The sequence below is a fragment of the Balaenoptera borealis genome, assembly GCF_965194805.1.
Source record: "Balaenoptera borealis genome assembly, contig: HAP1_SCAFFOLD_877, whole genome shotgun sequence".
In the NCBI taxonomy this organism is placed as follows: domain Eukaryota; kingdom Metazoa; phylum Chordata; class Mammalia; order Artiodactyla; family Balaenopteridae; genus Balaenoptera; species Balaenoptera borealis.
The window spans coordinates 112,553-139,750 of NW_028123326.1; the positions used below are offsets into that span (position 1 = coordinate 112,553).

General features: G+C 34.4%; 1 long non-coding RNA gene across 21 annotated transcripts in view; it reads left to right on the top strand.

The window, feature by feature from the left end:
- LOC309621689 overlaps positions 1-27,198 on the top strand; it is a 277,714-nt gene that overhangs the window by 78,062 nt on the left and 172,454 nt on the right. Inside the window, exon 5 of one of the 21 annotated variants that reach the window (XR_014240160.1) lies at positions 26,806-26,966. The exons of the other annotated variants lie outside the window; for them this stretch is intronic. This is a non-coding gene — a long non-coding RNA (uncharacterized lncRNA). The remainder of the gene's footprint in view (positions 1-26,805; positions 26,967-27,198) is intronic. 21 annotated transcript variants of the gene reach the window in all.

Below are 27,198 nucleotides of genomic sequence, written 5' to 3' on the forward strand. Positions count from 1 at the left end.
AACACAGCTAAATACAGTTGTACTGGGAGTTTTGTACACGTGTGGAGGGATGAGAGAGAAAGGGTGTCGCTAACAATGGATTCTGACAGCAAGAGGGAGGCAGGAGGTCCTTAAGGACAATCCCTACTATTAGTTAGTGGTGGAGCTGAGGGGGGTCTGTATTCCAGTGATGTTTGTTTTGGTTCTGTTTTTATCCTCATAATTGTGTATCTGAGCAGCAACCCCCTGATTGGTTTTGTATTGGTTATTAATTATTTACTAATTATTAATTACTAATACAACCTCTGTATATATTTTGTAAAATTTATCTATATTTTATAAAACATATTTTATGTTATTTATTAGATAAAACTTTTTGTAATCTTGTAAAAAACATTAGCAAGGGTTAAAATGATCATCCAATTTTTTTTCTCTATAGTAAATATAACAGGGACTTTTGGAAGGAAGAACCATTTTAATGTGTGTAATCTTCCTAAACTGTATATGTGGGAATCCATATGAAAATGCCAGGCTGGCCAAACCTACTAGATACATAAATACATACTCGTTAAAATGTTGAATGATGGTTCAAAATCATGGCTCAGTTTGGAACCATGACTAGAAAGAGCTAGGAGAATGGCAGTTAGATAAATACTTAGTATTTCTAAAGGGATGTGGGACACAGTACCTCTTAAACATGGCATGCCCAAGAGTCACATGAAAAGGAATTGTAGTAAAGGGGTTTTGACTTTTCAATTCTCATTCAAGATTATAAACCAACTCTGGAATCATATGTGAACCATACCTAATCCTTGCTTGTTGCTCAACCTATTGTGTCTAACTCTGAGAAGCAGATTTCAGAGGGACAAAGGGAAAGAAGTTTGCAACACTAGGCCTATGAATTAAGCCCTGCTTAGTTCTCCTCTTTGATTTTACTGTGTACTGATATAGTATACGTCAAAGCATTTTATATAATCTGCACACCAAAGAATTCACACTGAAATGTGGTTATGGCACTAAAACTATCTTGCCAAAAGCCATTCTCCACAGAAGAGGAGTGAATGTGTGTTCCCAAACTTAACTTAAAGTGATAACTTGATAAAATCCTTTGAATATCGGATGTGACTGGTGTGTGAACTAGATAGTGTCCTATTCAAAGATGCTTCAGGGTGTTTCCTGAAATAGATGTACTTATTTGGATTGGCTATATTTTCTGTCACTCCCTGTCTGAATTACAGGAAGCGCCTCATCATTAGGTGACCTGATTTGACCCCAGTTCCTCTCCCACAACTTCTCTATATGGTAGCCAGAATTGTCATTAACAAACAGAAGTTCAGTCTTTTTCTAAATTAGCTCCCATTTCACTCTGAATATAAACCAAACTCTTCAAAATGACTTAAAAGCCCCACATGATTACCCCTCCCTTAGTTCTCAGACATCTCACATCACTGAGCTGCAGCAGGAGCTCCGGTTCACCTTCTGCTTCTCCGGTGACACTAGCTTCATAGCTTTCTCCAAACATACCAGACAAGTTCCACATTTAGGATTTTGCTCTGACTCTGAATGGGTCAATTTTCCCCAAATATCTTCATGGGTGGAGTCCCTCACTTCTTCAAATTTTTGGCTCAACTATCACCAAAAGGAGGTCTACCCATACCAGCCTAAGTAAAAGTAGAATCCACCCCCAGGCCCCGCCTACAATTGAAAACCCTTTCCTTGTTCTTTCATTCCATAAGGCTCATGGCCTTTTAATGTAAAATATCATTTATGTGTCCATGTTTATCATTATCTGCTGCCCCATCGCTTCTAGAATATAAGCTCCACAAAGGCAGGCATCTTTGTTTGATTCACTAAAGTATCTTTGGAAAGTGAAATAAAACCTGGCTCATTGTGGGCCATCAATACATTTTTTTTTTTTTAAGTTGAATTAAATGAAAAGGAGACAGGAACAAATCATGTTTTGGCCTACATGTAAATGATAGCATTAAATTGTCAATTGTCCTTGGAAACAATTGGAGAAAAGTTAGAAAATCTTTTTTTTCCCCCCTTTAAAAATCAGCAAATTGTATAGAATTGAGAATTTACCTTGGAGCAATTTAGAATCCATGTGTTGTTTGAATTTTGACTAAGCAATGTCTTTAAGTTCACCAAATTAATCAAGCAAACAAACCTGAGTCTAAATGCAGACTTCCTTACGAAGTACATATTAAATGATCTTACAAGTATAGGAGGGAACTGCTCCCAGGAGTGGGGTTGACCGGTGTCAGAAGCTAATAAAGGTTTGAATATTAAAATAAATAGAATTAAATTAAATTAAGCCTTAATGATCATGAACAATGAAGTAAGTTTCCAATGCTATATATCAGAAAGACCTTCCTAAGAAAAAATGTCATTTGATTAGTTTCAATAAGCTTTATTATGCTCAACAAATCAAGGGATGATCTACTTAATTTTTCATATTAAAAGTTTGTAATTTTCATCTAGTTTAATGTTCACAGGCTTTCAGAATTTTTGTTCACTTGATATTTTTTAATTAAATCCTTAGGTTGTGAAGTTTTTCCCTTAAAGTAAAATCTTCCTTGCATTTTACAAATAAAAGTTACCTGTTGCAGTATTCAAATAACATATATTATGCCTCTGCTCCATCAGCATATTGACAGATTTGCTGCTGAGACATAATGGGTTGTTCTCTTGGTTAAGTCTTAAACTATACTGAGTATTACCTATCAAAAACTGCGAGTAGTGATTTGATAGAATGTCCTCACCTTCTTTTTCCTGTCCTTTATGTTTCATTATGAGGAATTGAAATATAACCCTAAGCAAGACCCCGTTGCAAAATCATTCCTTTCCCTTTTGAGTAATGATTTTCTGGTAGTGAAAATGTGAAATAATGAAAAGGTTAGAATATGCTTTAATTCATTCTTGCAAAGGTTATGATGACATCATTATTTGGGTCAAAATCAAATCATTGCTTCCATTCTTCATATGTTAGACAGATTAGTGTCAGATAAATACAGCATAGTATTTGTGTCAACACTTAAGGATAATATGTTATTGTAAACCTTTATTAATCTTAATGACTTTCAAATGTACCTCGTGCTTGAATATTTATTTCTTTAAATGTCAACTCACCTTTTAAGCTATTGCTCATGTAAAACAAAAAGCAATCTACCTAGACTCAGGAAATGTTTCTCATGCGGCTGTTTAAACATAGCAACCAGGATGTAAAGAGTTTGAAAATCAATTACATGCTTTCAGAATCTAATCAGCAACACTTGATTGGAAGTATCAACCCACAAGTACAGAAAAAGGAAATCGCTTCAATAAACGTCACTGATATTTCCTAGCATTTTGTACTTCGGTACCAACAGGAAACTAAGAAATGTTGCTAGGATGTTAGCGTCAAATGTTTCAGCCTTCATGACCATTCATTTTAAATATATTTAATTCATTCAAACAAGTAAGGATTAGCATCATAGTAAACTGTCACCAGTCTATGAATAAGCAAGTACACCTATGTCTCTTACCCCCCTGGGACAATTAAACCCTCTACATGGGTCTGTATTATTATCTCTGAAACTTTCCAGTTGCATTACTGTCACCCATGTGCTTGAAAATCCAGGTTTACTGTCAAACCATAATAATACAAAGAGATTTAATCTTTTGAACTGTAAAATATATTAAATCTAGTAATAGGCATGAAGAAAAAAATCCACACCACATGTCAATTAAAACTTCCTAATTTGAACATATGTATGGTACATTTCTATTAAATTTTTGTTTGTTTTCTCAAAGGATTATTATGTTCTGTGTACTTAAATCTAAAATGTTGCTATCTCACAGTCTTAATAAATAATACTCTATGGCTCCTTATTCACTTTAAATGATTTTTAAATTTTAAAACAGATTAAATGTTTAATTTTATTTTTATTACTATTTTTTATCCTGGAGGAACACTTGAGAAACTGGTCAAGTCTCAGAAAATCTCTATGTTAAAAAAAAAATCTCTATAGAACACTATACCTAAGAATGATTAGTAATTGTAGATATCATAGCCTGCAAATAATTTTCAATGATCTTTTAATTAGACAACATTTTCCTCTAGGTCTGTTTATTTTGGCCAATGCATAAATTCTAGTTTTATATTTAGTTTTCTCTTGTCTTCCCACAAAGAACACCGACTCTAATGAACATTATTAATGTAGGAATAGGAAATTGCAGCTTCTTCCTCCCTTTTTTCGTTAAAAAAGTTCTGCTCGATACTGTTTCTTTATCTAACTAGGCCTAAATATAACAAATCACTACTATACAATATTCTAGTGAGGTATGTTTTCTGGCATATAACGTGTAAAATATTAGGGCTTTTTGGCTTGATGTAGTTCAGTGATTTAAGTTGAATAAAGAAAAGGTGGATATATTTTCTGGAAAAATAAATATATAAAAAGCAGATACTAGAGGGGAGTTAACACCTAGAAACAGAGAAGACCACAGGGTAAAAGGTGAGTTTCTCGTTTGTTTTGCTTTTAGCCTGAGACTACTCCAGAGTTACATCTGACAGGGAGGCTAAAGCTTCAATAGAAATCAGCCTCATTCTTGTGGAGAACTAGGAGACACAGTTCAGGGCAGTCATAGTTTCTGGAATCTGAAGGTGAAAATGGCAGAAAGTACAGAGTTAGGGAGGAGAAGCCCCAAACTCTGTGTATCAATTTTACCCAAATATCTGACTGACCCCTGAACCAGACAAGCATGGGACTGACTTCAAAAAAGCCAGCTACAGCTCAAAGAATAGAACGTAAATTTAGCTGCCTCCCATTTCAAAGCAACCATTCAAAGCAAATGGATTTCAAAGCAACCATTTTAACTACTCATCACAATATTCTTCTTCTTCTCTCAAAGTCAAATTTTGAGGCTGAGAAGATTCGGAGAAAGGAACCCTTCTTAATCATATACTTGTATTTAAAGGAAGGGGGAAAAAACTGCACAATTTTGTTGCTCAGATCTTCCAGTTGGCTTACAATAAGTCTTAAGACTTATTGATATTCACTCTATCTCTGATTCCCAAACAGCAGTAGGAGGATTTCAAGATTTCATTTTGCAGCATGATTTTTGTATTTAGTTTCTGTAAACTCCAAAAATCTTATGCTTGAAGAAAAAATATTTTCTCCAGGGTCTGGTGGAGACTTGTGCCACTGGATAATGTCATGACAAATGACTGTTAAGTGGACTAGTTTCTGTAACCCTTTTTCATCTTCAAAGCACTCAGCAAAATCTGCTTATTTTTAGTGGCTTAAAAAAATAATATTTATCTTACAGTTCTGAAGGTCTTGAAATCCCGCTGGACTAAAATCAGCAGAAAATCAGCAGGGCTACATTCTTTTTGGGGTCTGTAGGGGAAAATTCTTTCCTTGCATTTTCCAGCTTTTAGGGACTGCCCCTGTTCCTGAGCTATGGTCCTCTTCCACTATCTTCAAAGCCAGCAATGGAGGGTTAAGCCCTTCTGATGTCACATCAAGCTGAAAATGTCCTCACATTTTTTTTTTCTGACTCTTCTTTTATGCCTACTTCTTCCATTTGCAAGAAGCTTTGTGATTCTATTGGGACCACACAGGTAATCCAGGATAATTTCCCTATTTTACAGTCAGGTGATTAGCAAACTTAATTCCCTCTGCACCCTTAGTTTCTCTTAGCCATGTAACCTTACATATTCTCAAATTCTGAGGATTAGGATGTGGACATCTTTGGAGGGCAATTATTTGGTTTACCACAGCACATATACTATATTTGGGGAAATAAATCTTCTATAAATTTTCTCTTGTTGAAATTCTAAGAACATAGGGAAATTACCAATGTATATACTTTTACAGGATGTTGGAGTTTATTCTTATTCAAGCAAACATTGTCCTAAACCTGCATAATATTAAAAACCATAAAGTCGAATCATTGAAAAAACGTGTGAATTATGAGAAGAAATATCTCTAAAGCTCATGTCAAACTTACTAGACTGCTATGTATTTATGAGAAACATTTGTAAACTGTGAATAATAACATCTCTTTTACATTCTTCTAAATCTTCAAAAGTCATATACGTGTACACATGTACATATAGTCACACACGAACATAATGCACAAACATGTTTACATACATACGTGTGTGAATACTCATATACACTATATATATTTTCAATCCTCTTTTTTCCTCAGATTCCGTATTTACAAGTTTGCCTACTTGCTCCCAAATCAGTACTTGCAGCACTTTCATCATCCTTCAAGGACACGTGCAGAGCAGCAAAAAAATTGAGTTGCCTGACTCAACTCAATGAGTTGAACAAGGCAACACTCAGCTTTCTTGTTTCAGCTTTTGTACTGAAAATAAACGTCTCTTTTTTGTGGCCTATTCAGTGCCACATTTTTTGCAGTGTTCTGCTTTTTGTTGTTTAAAATGGCCCCTTAATGTAGTGCTAAAGAGCTGTCTAGAGTTTCTAAGTGCAGGAAAGCTGTGATGTGCCTTACACAGAAAACAGGTGTGTTCAGTTATAAGTTATAGTGCTGTTGGTGGTGAATTCAATGTTAATGAATAAACAGTATATGTTGATCCCGGTGTCATTAAATAGAAACACACATAAAACAAGGTTATGTATTAATCAGTTGATGAAAATGTTGTGACCAGTGGCTCACAGGAACCTAATCTTATATTTCCCCTAGAAGCAATAGTTCAATGTTGTCTAATTTAGTATTTACGCAGACTTCATAGAATGTAACTACCATAAATAATGTGAATTAAATCTCTTTACACACACACACACACAACGCACACACACACACAGAATCAATAGAATAATTGATGGTTTAAAATTTGGTAACATGATTGGTACACTCGATTTTCTAAAACAAATATAAATCATAGCTAATTACCAAGTATATAGAAGAATGAAAGGGCTTGGCAATTAAGGATGACACCAGTGAGTCTATCTTCAATCCTTTACTTCAGTTTTTTGCACCATCTAGAGGGAGGTTTGTGAGTAGATAAACTCATATGGATTAGAAAAGTACATGGTAAACGTTTACATCAGATGTAAGAGAAGAAACTTTCCCAATACGTGTATTCTGAAAGAGTATTTCCTATTTTTCTGGTTTCAGTAAACAGACTAATTTCTTTTAAAAAAATCATTTATAGCCATTGTCAATAGTATAAATAAGAAGACCAAATCTAAACCTCATGTCCTCTTTCAATTTCAACAATGACTTATTGATACAAAAACTACACACGTGGAAGGGGACAGCAACAGATAAAATCAATGCTAAAATGTAATTAATCTGTAATCTGCTTTATTTAACCTCATAAATCAGAAATCAACTGCTAAATATATTTAGAATTCTCATTTACATTTGAATTGTGTTCCCATAACCTTTTAATCTAACATGCATTTTAAAAATAGAAATTGCTGTTTATTAAGAGGACTTTACTCTTAGGTACATCATCACAAGAAAAGAACAAACATTAAACAAAACAAAGTTAATTTCTCATTCTTAGGGATTTCACAAGAAGTAAAAAGAGTTAGACTAAAGAAAAATGTGAACACAAGTTTTGTTTCATTTTGGTTATTTTTCTGCCTTGGGCTAATGTAGGCTTCAAGTTCCATTTCAGAGTGAGTTTGATGATTCTATTTGAGAAAAAAGAGCTTCAGGAACCAACTAAAAATCCAGTTTGGGGACTTATTCCAGCCTGAGGAAATGAAGCAATTTAAAGTTAATTAAAGCTACTCCTCCTTTAAAAGTAGAAATCTGTCTCCTAGGGAATGGGTTTATTGTTTTGCATTGGTTATATTTAATTTTCCCAAAGACTGGGAATTCACCAAAATTTCAAAGACTTATATTAATTAATCTTTTTTTCATGAACATTTTTGTTACAGGGAATATTATATCCCAAACTGAAACATGTCTATAAGATTTTACGACCATATACAATCATATGATTCTACTTCATAGAGTATGTTAGCAACAGGAATATCAGAGACCTCCATTCATTAAAGGTGGCCCATGAATTACCTTTTCAGTAACAGACCGAAAAGAGAATGAGAGAGTGTGGGATATTGTCTTTTATCTGCACACAGCAATATATAAATTCTCAGAAGTGAGAATAAATGAATTCTGTATGAATGAGAGTGAGCTTTCCTAAAGTATGGCATACTAAGTAATGATTTATTGGTAGAGCCATTGATAGTCAGTACAGTTGTCCTAAATAAGAAGTGATACATTGAAATTATGCTTAAAATAAATATTGTTTCTGAAAACTGCATTAAATTTTGAGGCCTTGGGAAAACAAAGTGAATATTTTAAATTGAAAATGCTCAATTCTTGAGTGGAATAATGACTGGCAACACAGAGTCATAAATATTTGTCGTCTAATTTTATTGAACACTAGGTCCTCTGTTGGCCACTGAAAAGCAATTAAGTGGGTGATGCCATGCACTGGAAACACAAATCAGTGTAATGTGACCATTGCTGTGATAAAGACATGAAAAAGGAACTAGTGAGGTACAAATGTGATAACATATAGACTGATTGAGAATTTCAGACATGGCTTCTTGGTGGAAAGAGATTCTCTTGCGGCTTGAAAAATAAGCAGAGCTGGACATTCTAAAGAGCAGGAAAGGATATTTCAGAGAATGGAGAAACAGGAACAAGGGAACATGGGCTGGAGGGAAGTTACAGCTGTCAAATTTGTGACAAAACAAAACAAAACAAAAGTGGTAGATAAAGATGTAGTCAGAAACAGGGGAAAAAAGTAAGAGGTTGTTTTCTAGATGAGACTAGAGGCTTTATTTTCTCCCTCTACACTGTAGTTGGATCATTAAATGATAGGTTCAATACAGATTTTTAAAATATGTAAATAATTTTGATATTTAACTAGTTAAGCTGATTATCCAAGTGAAGTTGTAACATAGGAAAGAGCTGAAAATTTTAATTTGGGTAATACAGAGATGCAAATGATCACTGAAGCAATGAGATCTAATTAAGTCTTCAAGAAAAGAGGAAAAAAGAACAAGGACATAGCTTGGGAGACTGTAGGAAACAGTCATTATGTCCCATCTTGGGCAAGCAGGTAGCATTTGGAACTGGCAGAAGTTATTAAAAGTGGGTGAAAATTAAAATGTGAAAAATGTATTTTATTCAAATGAATGTACATCTAAGTAATTTTCATAAATGTTTATAGGAACTCTTAAGTTAAATGAAATCACTCATTTCATTTCCTATAAAACTGAACTACATTAAGTTTTCCATCCATTTCATCATGTAATGCTCATAAGGGAAATATTCTGAATAAATGTAGTAAGGTACACGATTTAGATATATTTGAAAAGCAAAGAATCAGATACATCATCCAATTCTACTTTAATCCATTCTGTACTCCTAAATTTTAGACAAGCGGTTATAAATCACAGAGGTCATAGCAATAAAGAAAAGAAAAAAGGGAAATGTGAGTAATCAAATCCCAATTTTTGCACAGAACAATTCCTCAAGGTAATTAGTTCCAGCAAACTGCTCTTCTATTCCTTTACGGTCCTTAGTCATAACCTTGACTGTCTCAAATTCTTAATAACTATGCAGTGTTTTAAAAAAGATATTGAATATGCAACTTGTCATATTATTAAGTAAACTGGTCATGTTCATTATATTATTTTAAACCATTCTTTGATAATTTGGAAAAGAAGTCATAGTTCGTATCTATCTAAATAACGAATTAATATTTTATGAAATATAGTAAAACTATAAGAAAAATGTCTTTTGATGATCATATCTTACATCATTATACTCCTCAGTTTAATTTTTTATATTTATTTTACTTTTAATTCAATTACCTCATTGGTTGTGTTTTAGTTGTATAAAATTGGACATCTGTAGGCCTTTTGTTTGTTTAATTTATTTTGGTGGAGGGAACAGAGATAATGGCAATACAGATTATATTAGTTTAATAAAAAAAAAGACAATGCAGAAAGCATTCCACAAATTTAGTGGCTTTGTACCTTTATTCTACAATAGATATAACTCATGTAATCAGTAAAAAAATCTGTCAACATTCTTATATGTACCATGTTAAATTATACTGTATACATTAAAATCAGTCTGTCATCATAATTATTGTTATATTTTTGAACAGAATTTTATGACATCCTACTTTTAACTAAAACCTTTTTTTTCACAAGGCTTCACATTGATGCAAATAAAGGTAATTTTTATTTCAGATGATTGATTAAACTAAAAGGCTTTAGTAAGTTACAAATAGCTAAAACATATAATGCTTTCTATGTTCATAATGCTACTGTATTCACTCCATTTAATCCTCACAATGACCCTTTGAGGTGTGTACTCTTACTACACCATTTACAGATGGGGAAACTGAGGCCCAGTTGGGACACTTTTCAAAGTCACAAAGATCTTAAGTGATAAGGAAGGGGTTTTAACCCAGGTGATCTGGCTCCAAAGCTATTGCTTTTATCCAGTACACAATATGGCAGATTTGATAGCAAGATATTTTTTGTACTTCACCCTGGATGTCGAGAATCCAAACAAAGAAGATATGTGATTAATAATAGACTGATGAATATTGTCAAATATAATCTTTTTTGAGACTTTTTTCAATCTGACTATTAAGCACTTATGTACTTTTGTTTTATTATTTACACATTTTTTTACTTATTCAGCTAATACTTTTTAATTAGAGATGCAGATTTTTTTATATTTTCCTTCTTAAGAATGGACTCCATAGTTCTATCATAACCTAGCAACTCCCACGTACTAACTATTTGTAATGCAAAAAGTATTCTGACCTTGGAGAACTAGACCTGCACATAATATTTAGTCACAAATAACCATTTTTATGATGTCGAGGGAATAATGGGTGAACTTTCTAATCATGAGTAACCATGTGCATCCTAATGTAATTATTTGTTGTGAAATTATTTCCAATTTCAGATCCACATAGTATCACAACAATTTTTAAAAAAATTTTATTGGAGTGTAGTTGATTTACAATGTTGTGTTATTTTCAGGTTACAGCAAAGTGAATCAGTTATGCATATACATATATCCCCTCTTTTTTAGATTCTTCTCCCATTTTTTGTTGGCATTTAAAAACATCTTTTATTTGTTCTCAATTGAGGGTTTCCTTAAGAATAACATATTTTTTTAAAAAAATGGAAATCAAATCTCTATTTAGAGTAAACTGGAATCTATTGTAATATATAACATATTGAAACATAGTTATGTTTGTGATCCCTGAAAAAAAGACAAGATAACAAAAACAGTGATTTTAAATAGCAAGTTTAATTACAAACTGGACTTTATATCTTAAAGTGGCTTTCTTTTACCATGCAAAGTTTTACTAATATTGTCACATACACATTTTAAAAAGAGGGATAAAACAAACAAAAAGTGTTCAGTAGATATTTTCCTCTTACAATTTTATATTCACTGTCTGTATAGCAAAGAGAGTAGAAGAGGTCAAAAGGATCATTTTAAAACACAGGAGTTTTTAAAAATCTATTTTATTATCTTATATACATATTTTTAAGGCAATTTATATAACATAACCAAACAGCTTTATATTGCAGATATAAACACAAGCTAAAATTTGAAAAGCTGTAGCAAAAAATAAAAACAAATTACATTACATTAAACTAACTTAATAAACATGAATGTACATTCTGACTGTGACCATAATTAGTACTTACAACGATTATATTACACCCTCAGAGTAGTTGTTATTTCAGTGGCCTATATTTTGAGCAAGTCTGAAACATGGTAATAGGTTACTAGGACAGACTTTGAAATGTGGCTTAATGTTCAAATCATTCAGGAAACGCTGCAGAAAACAATTCACAAATAGGGGAAAGGTGTGTGGTTCTACCAGATGATTCAATGTTGCTTTAAGTCTAGAGAATTTATAAGTTCAAAATAAGCACTTTGTATGTGGTTATCACTGAAAAAGTAAGTTATGCAATCCAATTATATGATAGGTCAAAAGTAAAATAAAAACCAACAAAACAAGCAAAGCCAAAAGTGTTTTGTGTCTCATTTCCTATCACATAAAAATCACTTGAGCTGAAGCCCATGGCTCTACATGGTGCAGAGTTAGACTCTTGAATCAATTTCAGAGGTTATTGGACAATAAAAGCTGAAATATCAATTTTAGAGCATTGATTTTCTAAATGTCCTGGAAAGACTCAGAGTGGGTGTCTTGGGGATGAGAAATACTTAAAAAGTTTTATTTAACATGTTTTCCCTTATATCAATGCTTAAGAGAGTAGAAACTAAAGTCAAATTCCATCCTTTCCACTATGGAAACACATAACTTCACTAGCAATCAAAGGCACATTCTTTGAATAGAACAGAACTGAAAACATGCAGAATTTTTTCCTGATATATTATTCGATCCATACGATGGACGTTGAGGAATGGTTTCAATATTCCAGCCACGGTATCCAAAGTGATTTGACTAATATTTTTGACACAAAATAAAGAATATACAAATGCGACCAGTACTGAGTTTCTAATGAGGGCAAATCTAATAAACAAGCAAAGCAAACATTATTACATGTGTTCAGATGAATTTCTATTGCTTATTATGAAAATCTATTTTATTGTCAGCAAAGCTACTAGAAGCAGCGTTATCAAACATTGGATAGGAATTAAGCCTTGATTTTCTGAATATATAAAGTCAATATATGAAAGGAATGCAGTAGCTTCAACTATGCTTTTGCAATTTTGAATATTTTTTTCTGAAATTTCTAGAAAAACTTTCAACAGTGTCTACTAATACATCATATTGGACAATTTAGTCTCACTGATTTATTATCAGAGTGTAAAGGGTAAATCAAAATCATTGAAAATGTATGCATCCTTGCTTACATATATAAAATCTTAAAAGAAATAAATTCTTAAAAAGAATTAATTCAGACATTGCCTATTCTCTTTTTAAAATATTACTTTCCAAATAAGTAAAGTCCTTTTTTTTTTTTTTTGGCAAACACATAGCATGTTTTTTCAGGTTCCACAAAAATAAACCATTTAATTACAATCTACTATTTAACAAGCGCATCTTCTAGAAATAGAAGCACACAAATAATGTACAACCAGGGCATTACTTTTTTTTTCGGTTTGAGAGGTAGATTTTTGATGAAACAGACAACAACAAAAACAATGCTAATGCATTCCAGATGTCATATAAAAATGTATAAGGGTACAGAATTAGGGCAAAGGAAAGAATGTTTGGAAATTCAAGTAAGGGTTGACTATAGAGGTGATACCTATTAAGTGGATGTTGTAATGTTAGTGTGCTTGTTTGACAATAAAAAAGGACACTCCGGGAATATCCATAGGCAGAGAAAAAGTTTGTGCAAAGAACATGACAGTTAGAATCTATTTGGAAATGTAAGATTGTGGCAATCATGAATGATGTAAAACAAGTTTGCATACAACATTCAGGAACTTATGTCATTTTTGGAAGTATTGAATGATATTAAACAAGGAAATATGGGTAGAATGGGTAATGCATGTTGTAAGGGATTAGCTTGGGAGCCAGTTGACCTATAAAGGTAAGGTTGAAATACAGTAAAACAGTTTAATGAGGTCTATTACCAAGTCTATGTTAAAGATTATAGTAAAGCCTATATTAAAATGACATAGATGTGAATAAAAGTATTAATAAATATAAAATAGATACGTAAAATTTTAAAAACCTCAATCTCAACTTCACTCAAACTCAGCATCCATAATGTCCTGTCATTTCTGTCTCTAAACTATAATTTGCCTCTTTCCAGGAATCTTTGCATCGTCATAATTTTGTCAAAGCTGCAATCATCTCTTACCTGGAATCCTGCCCCAAGTACTTTATTGTAGCTCCATTGGCTTCTTCTGAGCTTGTTTTTTTTAGTGCTAATAAAGTACTTTGTACAGAACACGAGTGTGATCATTGACGCAATTGGAATTGTGCACCAGTGAAGACCAAGTTCCTGAATATGTCCACAACAGCCCTTCATGGTCTGGCTCCCTCCTTTTCCCCCAAATCATCTGCCACATTGCTTGCTCCTCTTCAGCCACACTACCATTCTCTCTCTTCCTCATAGGGTCTTTGCTCTTTCCTAGGAGGACCAAGCTGTACCTTATTGTTTCGTCAAGTGTTCATTTGGTCTTCAGTTATTAGTAGAAGCATGGCTCCTTCAAGGAATGATTACTGATGTCCTTAAGTTGATTACTTCTATTTCACATTCTCATGCAATTAATTCTTCTTCTTTGCAACACCTCTCAACTCCAGAACTTTACATGCATTGATGATTGTTTGATTGATATTTTACTTTTTCATTAGATTTAAATGACATGAAAGAGGGAATTGTTATGATTTTGCTTACCAGACCCTACCCCATACTTGGCATATAATGGGTGTGTATTAATTATTATTGAGTGAATAAATCTTCTAAGGCTTTAGTATAGAAGTTCATAATTAGTAGACTGAGAGACTTCTTTTTTAAATAAAAATGAGGAGTGGCTAAAAGTTTTTGAGCAGGGGAGTTTAAGTGATGAAAAATGCATTGTAAGACAATCTGAAATCAATATGGAAGATGGATTGAGGTAGAAGAGACAGAAGATCCAGAGAGCAGAAAGGGCAGTGAATAAAGACAGGTTAAACTAGGATGGTGCCTGTTGAAGGGAAAATGTGGAGACCAAGGGAAAAATCAACTGTAAAATATGACAATTTTAATTCAAATGAAAGGCACAGATGAAAATAGGCATGACAAAGGGGAAGTGCAAATGTTGCAAATCTTATGAAAAAAATTAATGAATATTATTAACTTTCTATAGTATATTTGAAAACTTAAATAAATAAAATTACTAGATAAACAGAACTTACCAAGACAAAATCAAGATGAAATTAAGCTTTATTTGTTTAAAAATAATTTAATATTTTAGTAGTTAAATATCTCCTCACAGGGAAATGCTTGGAAATGCCATTGGCTGAGGGTCCCTACATGAGAAGGGCTCAGAGTGGAGTTGGGCTAAGAAGGCAGATCCATGTGCAAGCATGGCCATAGCATGGTCTGGCTCCTTCCTGTCCCCCACTATGGATGTGGGCCTGAGTCTTAAGTGTAACTCCCCTTCAGAAGCTGCAGTGCGTTGGCGCAGAACCAAGCCTGCCATGTGGAGAGCAACTCTCCTCCGTGAGACCTGCCAGGTCAAGCCTTTAGAGTCTACACTTGGAGTCTTGCACTTGGAGTCTATAAAGCAGTTTCATCTTGTGGGTATATTTTTTTGGCCAGAAAAAATTTTGTTTTGTTTTGTTTCTTTACAATTCAATGTAATTTCAATGTTCTGAGACAGGTTGTGCACGTCTGACTTGTGCCTCGTCCCCCGCCCAGCTGCCGTTCATACTATACTTGCCTGGATTCAAAGTTATAAGCACTTCCTCCAAACAATAGCGTTCTAAACTTTTCCTTATCTAGTGTCTGTAACCAACTGTCAAATATTGGAAATGTCGCCACATAAATATTCATAACGTTAGGGTTTTCACATATCTTTCCTGTACATTTGGAAAAAAATTTCACATACTGAGTCATGGAGATTTCTCCATGTCTGTATACCCACTGTCAGATCAAAATGTCAGATGCAATTTTAGGTCACTTCAATTAACAGGACCAACGTTCACAGTAGCTTTTTAACTCACGGGGCCATCAAAATTGACATCACATAATTTGACCAACTGTATTTTTAATTTTCTGAGATTTTCTTTTGCAATATATTTTGATTTTTCAGATATTACATGCTATTTACCTGAGATAAGCCATTTTTATTAAAAACCAACTATACATCAAAAAGAAAAAGAAAGGAAGCAATGGACCACTTTTGAGTAACTGATTAGAATGAGATAAATCCCAGAAGCTAAAAGACTAATAACACTTAACAGGACAAAAAAATTATTCAATTCTAATTAGTAATTATTGCAAACAAAGGAAAAACAACAGGATATTTTATAGCATGTGGGTACGTAAAATATTTTACTATATGGGTACATTCTTACCTAGAAATGCAGGTGGATCTATGACTGTGATTGAAATGAGTTCTTCACTTTGTTTGAAGTGAATTCTCTGGACAAGTTCCATAGATCATAAGTATTATACCTTTCAATTAAGCCTAAAATGACATTTAAAAATAAATTCATCTATTTAGTTAATTGCTCTAAGCCAACCTACATTTGGATAAAAGTTATATTAAAAGTAATAGTTGATAGTAAGTAATTAATAGTAATCTCCTATTTGCTTTTTAGCTCAAGTATGGTCTAATTTCATAGCTCAGATTGAATTGATATTTGTCCATTTATTATACATTTGTAATTTGCATATTCTCCCACAGATTCCATTAAAATAATTTGTACAGACTCACAGAGATAGAAAACAAACTAGTGGTTACCAGTGGGGAGAGGAAATAGGGGGGGGATAAAATGAGGTTAGGGGATTAAGAGGTACAAAGTACTATGTATAAAATAATTAATCTACAAGAAAATATGGTACAGCACAGGGAATATAGCCCATATTTTATAATAACTATAAATGGAGTATAACCTAATTGTATGTAGTGAATATGAATCACTATATTGTACACCTGAAACTTGTACAATATTGTACATCAACCAAACATAAGTTTAACAGAAAAGACTTAGGAAGCAAATTTTTTCAGAAAAAAAGCTGTTGGTTAATTTCTGTTGGACAACAATGACACATCTTGCTGGGTCTCACACCTAATTGTCCTCCCAAGAGGAAACTTATAATTAAGCACTACAGCAAATATGTCAGCAGAAATAACAGTAGAAAGACTGTATTTGCGTGATGCAATCCATGGAACAAGAGGTTGGTTGAACTGTGGCCTCCTCAGTATGAGCAAAACTCAAGACAATAATAAACGACTTCCAAACAGTATTTACAAATTGAGTAAAAAATATAAATTGCCTGCAATATAGGGTTTTACTGATTCTAGAACTAGAAGGAGCTCTGCCCACAGTGGCTTAAGGGGTAGACAGGGATGACAAGAAGTCAATGAAGGGGAAATTGCCTCAGTTTTGAGTAAATGAAAATTTAAAAGCAATATATCTAACATCAAAATGCATGGAAAGTATGACAGCTTGAAATAGCAGCCCCAGTTTTTCAAACGTAACCTGTATCAGATTTTTTCCACATGAAGCTTCCCAGTTCCTCCCAGTCTACTAATGAAGTAGTAAAGGTGGAGTTTACTTTCCTACCACTCACACTTTAGCCTGGCATGTCTTGCTTTGGCTGATGGGATATTAGCATTTGTCATGCAACAAAGGCATGAAATGTACTTATGTGGTGTGTCTTTAGCTCTTTCCCTTCTGCTATTAGTGTGAAAAGCACCTGCCCTGCTAGCCTACCTGTCCAACGAGGATGAGAGACATGTAGAGCAGACGAAGATTCTTATATGCTGGACCAGAAGCTGAAAGTGTGGGACCTCATTTCACCTCTGCAGCAAGTGCTCACATTGAAAGATACATCTGATTAAGTGACTCTATTCACTGATGTAGCTGGAGATCTTGGGGTCATCCAGCAGCCAGAGGGAAGCTAGTGAATTTGAGAGGTGGTACGTTATGCAGAATTATTGTGGCAATAAGTAAAACATCAAGTAATGGACAGTTTATTCTGTTTTCATTTTTACACACTCACACACACAAACATTAATAGCAAAAAGTAATTTCAGTAAACAGTGTTGAGAAAACTAGAGTCAGATTCTAAATATAAGCAGAAAAATAGGGTTGTATTTTATGTGATGGATAGAAGAAGCTTGAGTTAATGAAAAGAGATGGAAGAAGAGAAAATTAGTAAGTAGGAAAGGAATGAAAGAATTTTAGAGATGAAGGAGTCTTGGGGATATCTCATTTCAACTATTTAATTCCTCATAGAAGGAAATTAATGACCAGTTATTCTAAAACATTGCTATTTAATGTCATGCCTGAGTCTGATATACATATTATATGACTTTTATTCGTGGGTTTATTTTCATGTATTATGTTCTCTGTTAGAGGTAAGCCCAGTAATATCAATTATTTGTTATTATATTTAGTCATATTATAGAGTTGCAATAACTGATAGTGCTATTTTAAAGCAATGATGATTTTAATAAAAGGAAACAAATATTAAATTATTCCCTGAGTGTCATGCCAATTAAAAAAGATCATCCAACAAATATCTATTTACTCTTTTTATTGGAAATTTGGATTAAAATTTCAGTTATAGATCAAGACAACTCTAGAGAATAGATACAGTCTCCTCTACTTTGAAAAATAAAATGAATGAAACATAATATTCACCAACCAGAAAAAGCCCACTAATCTCAGGAATATAAAAATAATTTAAAATTTCTTCAAATTTATTTATTTATTTATTTATTTTAACATCTTTATTGGAGTATAATTGCTTTACAATGGTGTGTTAGTTTCTGCTGTGTAAAAAAGTGAATCAGCTATACATATATATACATCCCAATATCTCCTCCCTCTTGCATCTTTCTCCCAGACACCCTATCCCACCACTCTAGGTGGACACAAAGCAATGAGCTGATCTCCCTGTGCTATGCGGCTGTTTCCTACTAGCTATCTATTTTACATTTGGTAGTGTATATATGTCCATGCCACTCTCTCACTTCATCCCAGCTTAACCTTCCCCCTCCCTGTGTCCTCAAGTCCATTCTCTATGTCTGCGTCTTTATTCCTGTCCTGCTCCTAGGTTATTCAGAACTATTTTTTATTTTTTTTTAGATTCTATACATATGTGTTAGCATATGGTATTTGTTTTTCTCTCTCACATACTTCACTCTGTATGACAGTCTCTAGGTCCATCGAACTCACTAAAAATAACTCAATTTCGTTTCTTTTTATGGCTGAGTAATATTCCATTGCAGATATGTGCCACATCTTCTTTATCCATTCATCTGTCAATGGACACTTAAGTTGCTTCCATGTCCTGACTATTGTAAGTAGAGCTCCAATGAACATTGTGGTACATGACTCTTTTTGAATTATGGTTTTCTCAGGGCATTTGCCCAGTAGTGGGATTGCTGCATCATATGGTAGTTTTTTTTTAGTTTTTTGAGGAACATCCATACTCTTCTCCATAGTGGCTGTATCAGTTTAATTCCCACCAACAGTGCAAGAGGGTTCCCTTTTCTCCACACCCTCTCCAGCATTTATTGTTTGTAGAATTTTTGATGATGGCCATTCTGACAAGTGTGAGGTGATACCTCATTGTAGTTTTGATTTACATTTCTCTAATGATTAGTGATGTTGAGCATCCTTTCATGAGTTTGTTGGCAATCTGTATACCTTCTTTGGAGAAATGTCTATTTAGGTCTTTTGCCCATTTTTGGATTGGGTTCTTTGTTTTTTTGATATTGAGCTGCATGAGCTGCTTGTATATTTTGAAATTAACCCTTTGTCAGTTGCTTCATTTGCAAATATTTTCTCCCATTATGAGGGTGGTCTTTTCGTCTTGTTTATGGTTTCCTTTGCTGTGCAAAAGCTTTAAGTTTCATTAGGTCCCATTTGTTTATTTTTGTTCTTATTTCCATTTCTCTAGGAGGTGGGTCAAAAAGGATCTTGCTGTAATTTATGTCATAGAGTGTTCTGCCTATGTTTTCCTCTAAGAGTTTAATCATGTCTGGCCTTACATTTAGGTCTTTAATCCATTTTGAGTTTATTTTTGTGTATGGTGTTAGGGAGTGTTCTAATTTCATTCTTTTACACGTAGCTGTCCACTTTTCCCAGCACCACTTATTGAAGAGGCTGTCTTTTCTACACTGTATATTCTTGCCTCCTTTATCAAAAATAAGGTGACCATATGTGTGTGGGTTTACCTCTGGGCTTTCTATCCTGTTCCATTGATCTATATTTCTGTTTTTGTGCCAGTACCATACTGTAGGTTTGTAGTATAGTCTGAAGTCTGAAAGCCTGATTCCTCCAGCTCTGTTTTTCTTTCTCAAGATTTCTTTGGCTGTTCAGGGTCTTTTGTGATTCCGTACAAATTGTGAAATTTTTTGTTCTAGTTCTGTGAAAAATGCTATTGGTAGTTTCATAGGGATTGCGTTGAATCTGTAGATTGCTTTGGGTAGTATAGTCATTGTCACAATGTTGATTCTTCCAATTCAAGAACATGGTATATCTCTCCATCTGTTTGTTTGTATCATCTTTAATTTCTTTCATCGGTGTCTTATAGTTTTCTGCATACAGGTCTTTTGTCTCCTTAGGTAGATTTATTCCTAGGTATTTTATTCATTTTGTTGCAGTGGTAAATGGGTGTGTTTCCTTAATTTCTCTTTTAGATTTTTCATCATTAGTGTATAGGAATGCAAGAGATTTCTCTGCATTAAGTTTGTATCCTGTTACTTTACCAAATTCATTGATTAGCTCTAGTAGTTTTCTGGTAGCATCTTTAGGATTATCTATGTATAGTATCATGTCATCTGCAAACAGTGACAGTTTTACTTCTTCTTTTCCAGTTTGGATTCCTTTTATTTCTTTTTCTTCTCTGATTGCTGTGGCTAAAACTTCCAAAACTATGTTGAATAATAGTGGTGTGAGTGGGCAACCTTGTCTTGTTCCTGATCTCAGTGGAAATGGTTTCAGTTTTTCACCATTGAGAATGATGTTGGCTGTGGTTTTGTCATATATGGCTGAGGTAAGTTCCCTCTATGCCTACTTTCTGGAGGGTTTTTACCATAAATGGTTGTTGAATTTTTTCGACAGCTCTTTCTGCATCTACTGAGATGCTCATATGGTTTTTCTCCTTCAGTTTGTCAATATGGTTTATCACATTGATTGATTTGAGTATATTGAAGAATCCTTGCATTCCTGGGATAAAGCCCACTTGATCATGGTGTATGATCCTTTTAATGTGCTGTTGGATTCTGTTTGCTAGTATTTAGTTGAGGATATTTGCATCTATGTTCATCAGTGATATTGGCCTGTAGTTTTCTTGTTTTGTGTCATCTTTGTCTGGTTTTGGTATCAGGGTGATGGTGACCTCATAGAATGAGTTTGGGAATGTTCCTCCCTCTGCTATATTTTCGAAGAATTTGAGAATGATAGGTGTTAGCTCTTCTCTAAATGTTTGATAGAATTTGCCTGTGAAGCCATCTGGTCCTTGGCTTTTTGTTTGTTGGAAGATTCTTAATCACAGTTTCAATTTCAGTGCTTGTGATTGGTCTGTTCATATTTTCTATTACTTCCAGGTACAGTCTCGGAAGTTGTGCTTTTCTAAGAATGTGTCCATTTCTTCCAGGTTGTCCATTTTTTTGGCATATAGTTGCTTGTAGTAATCTCTCATGATCTTTTGTGTGTCTGCAGTGTCAGTTGATACTTCTCCTTTTTCACTTCTGATTCTATTGATTTGAGTCTTCTCCCTTTTTTTCTTGATGAGTCTGGCTAATGATTTATCAATTTTGTTTATCTTCTCAAAGAAACAACTTGTAGTTTTATTGATCTTTGTTATTGTTTCCTTCATTTCTTTTTCATTTATTTCTGATCTGATCTTTATGATTTCTTTCCTTCTGCTAACTTTGGGGTTTTTTTGTTCTTCTTTCTCTAATTGCTTTATGTGTAAGTTTAGGTTGTTTATTTGAGATGTTTCTTGTTTCTTGAGGTAGGATTGTATTGCTATAAACTTCCCTCTTAGAACTGCTTTTGCTGTATCCCATAGGTTTTGGGTCATTGTGTTTTCATCGTCATTTGTTCCTAGGTATTTTTTGATCTCCTCCTTAAGTTCTTCAGTGATCTCTTAGTTATCTACTAGTGCATTGTTTAACCTCCATGTGTTTGTAGTTTTTACAGATTTTTTCCTGTAATTGATATCTAGTCTCATAGCGTTGTGGTCAGAAAAGATATCTGATACGATTTCAGTTTCTTTAATTTACCAAGGCTTGATTTGCAATCCAAGATATGGAGAATGTTTCATGAGCACTTAAGAAGAAAGTGTAACCTGCTGTTTTTGGATGGAATGTTCTGTAAATATCAGTTAACTTCATGTTTAATTTATCATTTAAAGCTTGTGTGTCCTTATTTATTTTCATTTTGGAGGGTCTGTCCATTGGTGAAAGTGGGATGTTAAAGTCCCCTACTATGATTGTGTTACTGTCGATTTCCCCTTATATGGCTGTTAATATTTGCCTTATGTATTGATGTGCTCCTATGTTGGGTGCGTAAATCTTTACAGTTGTTATATCTTCATCTTGGATTGATCCCTTGATCATTATGTTGTCTGTATTTGTCTCTTGTAATAGTCTTTATTTTAAAGTCTATTTTGTCTGGTATGAGAATGGCTACTCCAGCTTTCTTTTGATTTCCATTTACATGGAGTATCTTTTCCCATCCCTTCACTTTCAGTCTGTATGTGTCCCTAGTTCTGAAGTGGGTCTCTTGTAGACAGCATATGTATGGGTCTTGTTTTTGTATCCATTCAGCAAGTCTGTGTCTTTTGATTGGAACATTCAATCCCTTTACATTTAAGGTAGTTATTGATATGTATGTTCCTATTACTATTTTCTTAATTGTTTTGGGTTTGTTATTGTAAGTCTTTTCCTTCTCTTGTGTTTCCTGCCTATAGAGATTCCTTTAGCATTTGTTGTAGAGCTGGTTTAGTGGTGCTGAATTCCCTTACCTTTTCCTTATTTGTAAAGGTTTTTATTTCCCATTGAATCTGAATGAGATCCTTGCTGGGTAGAGTAATCTTGGTTGTAGTTTGTTTCCCTTGCATCACTTTAAATATGTCCTGCCACTCCCTTCTGGCTTGCATAGTTTCTTCTGAAAGATCAGCTGTTAACCTAATGGGGATTCCCTTTTATGTTATTTGTTGCTTTTCCCTTCTGCTTTTAATATTTTTTCCTTGTACTTAATTTTTGATAGTTTGATTAATATGTGTCTTGGCATGTTTCTCCTTGGATTTATCCTGTATGGGACTCTCTGCACTTACTGGACTTAAGTGAGTATTTCCTTCCCCATATTAGGGAAGTTTTCAACTATAATCTCTTCAAACATTTTCTCAGTCACTTTTTTTTCTCTTCTTCCTCTGGTGCCCCTATAATTTGAATGTTGGTGCATTTAATGTTGTCCCAGAGGTCTCTGAGATTGTTCTCAATTCTTTTCATTCTTTTTTCTTTATTCTGCTCTGTGGTAGTTATTTCCACTCTTTTGTGTTCCTGGTCACTTATTCATTCTTCTGCCTCAGTTTTTCTGCTATTGATTCCTTCTAGAGAATTTTTAATTTCATTTATTGTGGTGTTCATCATTGGTTGTTTGCTCTTTAGTTCTTCTAGGTCTATGTTAAACGTTTCTTGTATTTTCTCCATTCTATTCCCAAGATTTTGGATCATCTTTACTATCATTACTCTGAATTCTTTTTCAGGTAGGCTGCGTATTTCCTCTTCATTTGTTTGGTCTGGTGGGTTTTTACCTTGCTCCTTCATCTGCTGTGCATTTCTCTGTCTTCTCATTTTGCCTACTGACTGTGTTTGGGGTTTCTGTTTCACAGGCTGCAGGTTCGTAGTTCCCGTTGTTTTTGGTGTCTGTCCCCAGTGGGTGAGGTTGGTTCAGTGGGTTGTGTAGGCTTCCTGGTGAGCGAACTGGTGCCTGTGTCCTGGTGGATGAGGCTGCATCTTGTCTTTCTGGTGGGCAGGACCATGTCCGATGGTGTTTTTTGGGGGTGTCTGTGAACTTATTATGATTTTAGGCAGCCTCTCTGCTCATGGTTGGGTTTGTGTTTCTGTCTTGCTAGTTATTTGGCATAGTGTGTCCAGCACCGTAGCTTGCTGGTTGTTTAGTGGATGTGGGTCTTAGCATTGAGATGGAGATCTCTGGGAGAGCTTTCCCCATTTGCTATTACATGGGGCCTGGAGCTCTTTGGTGGACCAATGTCCTGATCTTAGCTCCCCCAACTCTGAGGCTCAGGCCTGACACCTGGACGGAGTTCCAAGGCCCTGTCAGCCACACAGCTCAGAAGAAACAGGAGAAAAGAAAGAAAGATGGAAAGAAAGAAAGAAAGAAAGAAAGAAAGAAAGAAAGAAAGAAAGGAAAGAAAGAGAAAAGAAAGAAAGAAAGAAGAAAGGAAGGAAGAAAGAAAGGAAAGAAAGAGAAAAGAAAGGAAGGAAGAAAGAAAAGAAAGGAAGGAAGGAAGAAAAAAAGAAAGAAAAGAAAGAAAGAAAGAACGGGAGGAAGGAAGGAGGAAGGAAAGAAAGAAAGAAAGAAGGAAAGAAAAATAGAAAAAGAAATTTAAAAAAGAAAGAGAGAAAGAAAGAAGATAGCAACCAAACCATAAAACAAATCCACCAATGATAACAAGCGCTACAAATTATACTTTTGGGAAGTCTGAGGTCTTCTTTCAGCATTCAGTAGGTGTTCTGTAGGGGTTGTTCGTCATGTAGATATAGTTTTGAAGTATTTGTGGGGAGGAAGGTGATCTCCACGTCTTACTCCTCCACCATCTTGAATGTGCCCCCTAAGATTTCTTCAAATTTAAATGATGTGGTTACTTAATAGGCCATGTTCATATTGCACATATTTATAATATTGAAATGAGTTTTAAAAACAACCAAACAAAAAAAATCCCAGATAAAACCAGTGCATTCCTTAGCTAGAATGACATACAAATAAAAGTGTTAATGATTTTAGAACATTTGAATGATAATACCTATTCTTGTGACAACTCAGTCCAGAAGAACATTGAAGAGTTAAAACTGATAGTGATTCTTTAACATGAAAATAGAAATTCACCATTCACTTGGTTCATGAGATCATTAAAAGATTCATGGAGTTTATTTTGTATATATATACATATATATACATATAAAAGATTTTAAATAGCATTACTTTTCTAACTTTCTTATTCTGGCAAGTATTGACAACTAGGAATTCTTAGACTGAATTGAGATAAAGGAATGGCCATAAAGAATGAGTGTCCTTCTATCTCTCTTGTTTCTCTCTCTCTCTCTCTCTCTCTCTCTCTCTCTTCCTCTTTCTCTCTCCCTCCCATTGCTCATATATGTCTTGGAAAACTTCTATAGGATATCTTCTTTATTTTTTGCCAGTATATGCTTGCCTATATGACTCTTTGTCTGACTCTTTTGTCCCCTCAGTCTACTACTAAATAATATTTCTTTTCTTGATCCTGTGTTACTCTGATTAATATTGTTGACTTAAGGTTATATGTACATTCCATTAACTGATCAAATTTTTTACCCTCCACCCTGGATGCCAGGAGTTCCCACTGGCATAAATAGCCTATGTAATTAATCATGGGAATAGTCATCAATAAAACAAATCATTAAACAGAAAACAAAATGTCAACACATGTGCAATCAATTAAATGAAGAATGAATACCTAATATTTACATATGTCAGCCTAGTTCCAATGATTGCAACTGCTTTGTTCTTACAGCTAGCTATTACCACTTTTTAGTCATCTAAAAATCAAGAACACTTTTGAAGCTCAAAAATCAAAATCTTGATTTTTATCTACTCCTCTTCATCATTCCCTTTCCTTTCCTTCTGAAACAATTTAGTTCAAAAACTACTATGGGTGACTGAGCAAAGTAGGTAAGTATCTGCATGAAAAGGAGGGATGAGAATCTCCAGCAGCCTAGTAAGAGTTTAGAGTTCAAGTTGAGTAAGGAGGATTCTGCCTGGAAAGCTGACCTAATGGGTGTGATGTCCAGCGTCATAGGGAGAAAGGAGGGCATCCTTGCGGCGGGGAGGTTGAAAGTGGTTGTTGGGGTGTTGGAGCATGAATGGAGTCAGCAGGGAATTTGCAGGAGGTAGATTGTTGGTGTCAGCTACAAGAGGAGATTGGTTGCATTCAGCAGAATTAGTCAAATAAGCCAATAAATGAACATACGTGATTTTTTTTTGGTAATGTTCACATTTCCAATTGATTGAACTTGCTTTTTATTTATAAACAACCTGCAGTCATATATCTGCCGGGTTGAATTATCTTGGCTCTCACTTGGGACTCCCTGCTCATCTTTACTTCCATTTAGAGAATAAATTCTGCTCAGACCTGCTTTTCTGGCCATTTACACCCATATAAAGATGGTAAAAAATCCTCTCCTAACAACACTGCACCTGTATAGTGGTGAGCGTGAAGGGTCTCCTCCCACTCTCCCACTAAAACAGCCCTCCAGCATTTTTCAAGTAGATCATTTCCAAGTCACAGAACTGCTGAGCGAGTGCAAAAACTTCACAGTATACAATTTCAGTGTTGAGAAATTGAAGAAACCTGCACACAGGAAAAAATTGGGAGTTAAAAATTTTCAGTTAAAAAAATGGTTTCTTAATATCAATACTTTCAGTAGAATAGAATAATAACCTTTTAAAAGCCCTTCTCAATAAGCTGTTATGCAACGCTGCACAAGCACTACTTTCCTCTTACCATCCATCTCATCTTTGTCACTTTATTGACTCTCTCCTTCCAAATGTCTTAAATATTGAATTCCTACTTCCTCCTTAAAGACGAATTTCTTATGAAGATGTGGAAACAGTTACACAATGGTTGTTTGGGGAAAATTCATTACAGTCCGTTACTGAAGTCACAATGTAGGTACAAGCACTTTTGGATCAGACAAGAAGGTCTATTGAGTAAGTTGCTGCCATAGTTCCTATGTGGGAAGTTTCTAAATAAAAGTTATATTTCTGGGTAGCATGTTTTGGTATGATATACTGAAATGTTGCCAATGGTTTTTTGTTTCTTTGTGTGTTATAACGCATGTATGAACCTTATTTTACAGAATTCATCCTGCTCACGTCACCAAAACAGAGGATGGTGGCTTTGAGAAGTGGAAAAGCAAGTAGGCACAGAATGTATCTTATTTGCTATGTATTCAGTGTCTGCCAAGAGAATGTTAAGACCTATATGGTCTACAGTTTTAGCTTTTTAAAATTCCTTGAGGTACGTAAATTTACTTCCTAAAATATTGTCCTCAGTTTATGCTATTGAATAAAGAGAAGAAATAGGTCCATGCATATTTCCTGTTGTTTTCTTTCCCCTAAAGATTGGCTTTGCTCAGGGTAAGGGTAAGCTAGGACGAAGTAAGAGGGTGGCATGGACATATATACACTACCAAATGTAAAATAGATAGCTAGTGGGAAGCAGCCGCATAGCACAGGGAGATCAGTTTGGT